Source organism: Sardina pilchardus, chromosome 20, assembly GCF_963854185.1.
Source record: "Sardina pilchardus chromosome 20, fSarPil1.1, whole genome shotgun sequence".
Classification (NCBI taxonomy): domain Eukaryota; kingdom Metazoa; phylum Chordata; class Actinopteri; order Clupeiformes; family Clupeidae; genus Sardina; species Sardina pilchardus.
Window position 1 is genome coordinate 9,720,407 of NC_085013.1, and position 6,721 is coordinate 9,727,127.

General features: G+C 43.8%; 1 protein-coding gene across 2 annotated transcripts in view; it reads right to left on the reverse strand.

Moving 5' to 3' along the window:
* The window catches only part of frmd6 (FERM domain containing 6), a 30,196-nt gene extending 25,510 nt beyond the window's left edge, over positions 1–4,686 (reverse strand). For both annotated transcript variants that reach the window (XM_062522233.1, XM_062522232.1), the window contains exon 1: positions 4,359–4,686. The gene's annotated coding sequence lies outside the window, so the exon portion shown is untranslated. The remainder of the gene's footprint in view (positions 1–4,358) is intronic.
* Between the last annotated feature and the right edge of the window lie 2,035 nt (positions 4,687–6,721).

Genomic DNA, 6,721 nt, shown 5'->3' on the forward strand with positions numbered 1-6,721 from the left:
ACAGGGGGCTCCCCATCTCACAGCCACTCAGCCAGACGAGCCCCCCCACCATCCCACCCCCCCAACTCTGCCTGGGTCATCATCTCAGGTCACACAAGGGTCAGATCAACAACTCTCTGGAGAGCCACTGACATACATCAAAACACAAAACAACAACAACAACAACAACAACAACAACAACAACAACAACAACATCAACATACACAGGCTTCACCAGCAAGTGGGTCTGGCTCCTGCTACCAAACTGGAAACATATGGAGGGTGAGGGGAGTCATCTTAGCTTAGCCAAAAACAATAGCCACTGGGCAGGAAAGGGTTGTTACCTGATTGCATACCACTCATCATCACCTGGCTCTAGTGAATGTAGTGTAATGTAGCATAGTGTAATAAAGGTTTTACCAATGTTTGGCCAATCCACTCTGTGTTAGAGAACAAGAAAAACCAAGCAAAGACTTAAACATACAAACTCAGGTACTCAAATTCAGAGAGGTTAAAATCTAAAACTGCCAGAAGTTGTCAGCACATATACTGTATTGCAGGACACAGATGTATGTGTTCTCATGTTAACTGAACAAGAGTTTAGGCCTTAGAGGTGATACCATCCTAAATCTTTAATAAATAGCATCTATTATCTATTTATTAATAGCTTTATCTATCTATCAATTAATATATACGCTTAATTGAACTGAATTGAATCTCTACCCTAAACAGCACACCACTAGAAGGGAGTCATACAACCCAAACCTGGGGCCCGAGGAACCTAAGTTCAGAATCAGCCCGTGCCTTCAATTTAACCTGAGAGTTGATGGCCCGCAGTGAAGGGTCACGGTTTAAACAGATTAACTTCAAAGATCTAATTACACACTTCCACAACCAAACACACACACACACACACACACAGCCATGCTGAAACAGGTTATTCCTCAAGAGCCATGTGGCCCCGGCATGTGTGCATGCTTATCTCCGCAGATAACACACTCCTCATGTAGCCTAATGCAAAGCACAAGCCACACACACTCCCCACTACAACAGTCTCCACAACCGCCTGTTTCTCACTCCATGTCTGGGTTGCCCCCCCCTCCCCTCCAACCCAAGCCATTTCCATATATCTCTTTGATGGCCTCCACTTCCAGCTCTCTCCTCTTTTCTTTTGTCTTCATCCCTTTTTTCTTGCCCTCTCTCTCACTGATAGGAATCACAGGTGCCTGAGGCGGAGTATTTCAGAGAGGGAGAGAAGCAGGCACAGCACTACATGGGAGACGAAAAGAAAGAAAGAACACACAGAGCAGAAAAGAGGAGAGAAAAGGAGTAATGCGGGAAGGGAGGGGGAGAGAGAGAGAGAGAGAAAGAGAGAGAGGGAGCACTCAGAAGGTCCCATGCCTGTGGGCCAGCCATAAAGAGGAGTACGCACACACATGCAAACACACACACACACACACACACACACACACACACACACACACACACACACACACACACACACACACACATACACAGTGTGAACTACCTGATCCACAGACCTCCATGTGTGTGTGTGTGTGTGTGTGTGTGTGCAGTGTGTGTGTGCAGTGTGTGTTCAAAAGATACATGCTGCAGATGCAAGCTTAAGCCGCAAGGCACTCCAAGGTTGGGAGGTCAAGCATGAGAATGCTTCTCTTTGTGTACAATTCGCTGTCTTCTTTCAATGTCTTGGTATATCTTAAATGTTTTTAGTGTGAGTGTCTATGTAGTGTGTGTATACTGACTGCAATAGCAAGAGTTCAAATGTTCTTTTTAGCTCGGTATGTAATCAGAGTAATTACAGAGTGTCTTTAGAACTGAAAGGGCGCACACACACACACACACACACACACACACACACACACACACACACACACTGCTACAAGGAGACAAACAAAACTGGTGATCATTACGGTGCAGTGTCTGCAGACAGAAACTTCTTCACTGAGCCTTTTCTGCATCACTCAAAGAATGGTAAAAGAAGCTCACTCTGGTCTTATATTGATTTGAACGCTTTCTTTTTAATCCACATTACTTTAATTAAAGAGGGACTGGTACACTATGCAAGCAGTTACATACACCAAAACAGATTCATAAGTACCCAATCACACAGTGTCAACACAGTGTGAGTTTGAGTTTTTAGGTGTGTGTGTGTGTGTGTGTGTGTGTACAAGCATCTTTTAGCTAATTTGCTGGGGGACACTTCTTTTGTTCATTCCTTTCCCTTCAGTCCACTTCTAGACATTACCTATTATTGCTCTGTCTGTCTCAATTACTTAAGATCCAGATTCCAGACAGTGACCACTTATGATGGACGGTGACTAATGAAGCAGACACCCTCACACTTTTACAGTCCTCGGGCACTTCCTGACCCATCCACTCACACAGAAATACCTGACACACTGTTCCAGGAACAGTTACACCTTCAGGAGGGTACCATAGCGCCTAAAGACTGAGACACAAACTCACCCAGGGAAGATCACACAGACCTCTGTCTCGATTGAGAAGCATTAAAAAACCGCAGAAACGTGCAGAGCAGCCAACACACCCGTCCAAACCGCAGCCCCCTCCCACCTTAAGATCAGGCGCGGCAAACCCTGGCTTCATTTGGCGGAAATTATTCCAGCATGACACACTTTCATCCGGTAAGATCAAAATGTGAATCAGCAGTCATCACATCTCGTTATTACGCAATCACATGTACAACTATATCTCTCCATCTTAACTCATCTCCCTTGTTAATGTGGACTTTGAAGAGTTACAAAACCACTTAATGCAATAGCTTACATTAGCATCACGAAGTACACGTCTCCGTCTCCAACATTTGCTTGGCGATAACGCAGCGCTAATATTAAACACAAACCGCGCGGAGGAAATTGCAAGCATTCCTGAATCCTGAAGACACTTCGGTCTGAGCGTTGACCCAACCATCGCCTCCGGCTATAAGCTATTTAGGCAAAGTCATAAACTTTGACAAGAGTAATACGTTGTCCAACGACCTGGGTTGTATTCTGTTTGAGTAATGTTATGGTAAACATGAATGTGAGAATATCTTAGTACATATTTTGAACACTCCAATAGGCTACAGCCCCATTACCACGAACTTGCATACGCAAACCACTATCCTTCAAACTATTTCCTCGTCTTAACTGTTTGCATGCAGTGATTTAAGCGGACATTGTCTAGCCTTTCCTATTGTAACAGCCGCATACACTGGTCATTAACTCGAAATGACATTCGTTACGAACCAATTTTCTCAAAGCCAATTCATCTATTTTGTTCATTTCCCTTTATAAGCCATTGTAACCTGACTCAGTATGACCATAGGCGTCTACATGTCGCGGTATGCGCGTTAATCCGTCTGCAACCTTTACGGTTATTGCAGTTATTTGGGAACAAGCAGTTGCTTTTCCTGCTAATAATAATACGCCAGATTCCATTCCAGTGCACAGAAATACTGGGGGGCTAATTTAAAAGACAGCGTGACTCCTCCAAGGACCCAAAAACAGAGCCGTGATGCAGCGGAAGAGACATTCGTAGCGCGCAACTTCATCCAACTTCAGCACATCAAGCACTGGCCTACAGCACATAGACTGAAGCCCCTTTTCTGATGTCGCCCCACTACAGCTGGATTCGGTAGGCTATCATAGCAGAGACCCACAACAATGACCCAAGAATTTAGGTAATTCCAAAGGAAATGTAACGTTCAGATTGATAGATAAAGCCAAACACTCGCTATATTCATATGGCTGGAGTTTAGAACAACAACCTAGCTCTACGAGAGCCTATTTGTTTCTCGGCCAGTTGTTAAAATGCCTTTGCTGATGAGGCGACAACTTCGTCTCGGAGAATAATACTCCGGGACGACGTGTCGCATGGAATTTTTCAAAATCACGAGCATTAGGCCTACCTATAAAACCAACTCACAACACGACCGAAATTCAAACATTCCTGTCACTGATAGTAAAATTCCAACCACATCAATCCCATTTCCAACAGCCGGTACGTAAAGAATCAAAACAATCCCCCGCTGTGGTGGCGGTGGGACCACTCAACTATGTGCGACTTCTGATATCCCGCATCGCATGACTGTTAACCTTTCAATAACGACAGAAAGTTAACCTGACATAAAACACTACAACACGTGTGTAAAGGGAAGGGATTGTCATTAGTGTCGGTTACAAATATGTTCCTCTGATTTCAGACGATCAAATCCAGTGGTGGGGGTGGTAATCGTTGCCCTAAAAAGTTGGCCAATTGTCTGATCCCGCACAGAGCCTATCTACTACACGGGTCTGTTGGTGGCCAGTGCGGATAACAAAGACGTTTCGAAAACGGCATGGATTCAAAAAACTCACCTTTAATTAGGCACCACAACCTTCCAACTCCCAAAGCGATTTGTAATCCACGTAAACCTTTAAAAGTTATGCGTAAATCCCTTTCTTTATGTTTTCAAGCGCTCCGTTATAGGCTCGGTCTAGAATACATCGTCTCTGTAAGCGAACGCCTATCCCGGAGAACTGTAACAAGTAGGGATACATGTGGAACTAGGAGAGTGTATGGTTCAGTCCACGAAAGGGGTCGTTACAAATGTGTGAAAATCTAGCATACATTTCCATTCAGGAACTTTGAAAATAACTAAAAGAAAAACAACTGTCTCTATTTTCGGACGTGGTCTACAAAACAGCACAAGCGAAACTGTGAGAATACTTTAAAGGAAGCACACTATTCCTCCCCGTGTAGTCGATTTTGGTAGCGTCCACGACTGCCTGTCATGCCATTCTTCCCGACTGTAGCAGCAGCGCTGCAGCAATTTTGGATGCCTGGGAAATGGGAGAGAGGTAGGCTAGAGGGGGTGGGGTAGCGGAGCGAATCACCACATCTAAGAAAGTTGTCCAACCTTTGTATAGAGATTAAAAAGAGAGCTTAGGTGTTTAACTGTCTTTTGTTTGGCATTAGGTTGCTTGCATTGGAAAGAGTTGTGTTTTTGCTCTTATAAAACGTCAGGGTTGCAGACCGCATGATATCCGCATAAATTCCTCTGGACATGGTTAGCTGTAATTATAACTGATGCACACCTCTTCCCATAGAATCTTGGCAATATGAGACATTTGGCTTTCACTCCTATAATAACCTCCAGTGATAAACGGATTTCTTTCAACATTCAGGACAGATTTTTTCATTAAACAGGAAACAGCATTATCAGATGGACAAATGTTATTAATTTCAATGTCATATTATAAGATGTGGTACCATTTTTAGCCAAAACCAGACACAAGCGTGCACGCACACACACACACACCTCACACACAACACACACATGCACACAGGTCCAAGCTTTTCTCAGACATGATCATTTACCTAATCCTCTAGCCTACAGGCCTGATCAGTCACGCTCCCGTGAGTCGAGGGCTTTGAACTTTGTTCCCCGAGTGTCAGATGAAAGCATGTAGACTGTGATGGAGGAGAGAGAGAGAGAGAGAGGGAGAGGAAAGAACAATATAGAAGCGAAAGCCATTAACCTGTGAGGCCATTAGTATCCGTAGCTGAGGATGAAGGAGCGCTTTGAGAGAGGGCAGACTTTTGTTCTAACTCACACTACACACGGAGCTTTGGCCTCATGGTCATTGTAATCAGCAATCCCATGCACTAGTATGCTTGCAAGTGTACCTGCCTCCTCTTCTGTAGGGACTAGGGAGGCATCAGAAACGAGTGCATACTGTTGTAGGAAGCATCTCACAGTGCAGTGCAAGGGTGAAATATTACAGAAGTTTCATATAGGCTATTGCACAATTGCCAGAAAGCAATTTGTGTTTCTCCAGGTCGGAGGAGAGCAATGTTGAAAGGTTGGTTCTCTGTAGACGGATAAGCTACGGCTCTGGAAGTTGCTCCATTCTTCCCATTAGAAGTTTGTTTTCAAAATGACTTTGAAACTGTTATATTGTGGTAAAAACTCACATAGGATGCCTTTACAAATGGTGTTTGGCCTTATCCACAGGAAAGCTTATGCAACTTAAACCATCAGCCCCAAGAGACTGTAGTATCCAGTGACACATTTTAAGGCTTTCCAATATATTTTTATATGCTTTAAAAATGGACTTTCTAGCACTGACATTTTAAACTGCCAATGTAATATTTTGTTTTGATTTTAGAAATAGTCCAGAACTAGTCTGCTTTGCATCAGTGTTTGGCAAACACTCTGTTGCCTTGCACAGTCCAAAATTAGATTGCATTTTTCAAAAGTGAGAGACAGATTATTTACTCTCTATTTACTTTGTGACAACTTACTTTCAACTCCATTAGTATTTTTCTCGCAACATGGCGCTCTAAACAGACACCATCTGTAACAATATATCACTCACATTGCGTAGGGAGACACTCACCACATGCAGTGAGATTGGAACAAATAGTCATCGCCATGGGGACGCGTGACATACAGCTATTGTGTCTCCCCGGAAGTCCTGAGTTTGTGTTTTTTTCCCCCCGCGTGGCTGCCATCTTTTGTCCTAGCAGGAGGTGTGCTGTGTTGCTCTCAACTTACACAAACCACAAGGTGTGTGTGTGTGTGTGTGTGTGAGAGAGAGAGAGAGAGATAGAGTGTGAGAGAAAGAGAGAATAAATGTGTTTGTGTGAAAAGAGAGAGAGAGAGGGTGTTAGACTAATTGTGTATGTGTGTGTGTGTGTGTGTGTGTGTGTGTGTGTGTGTGTGTGTGTGTGTGAA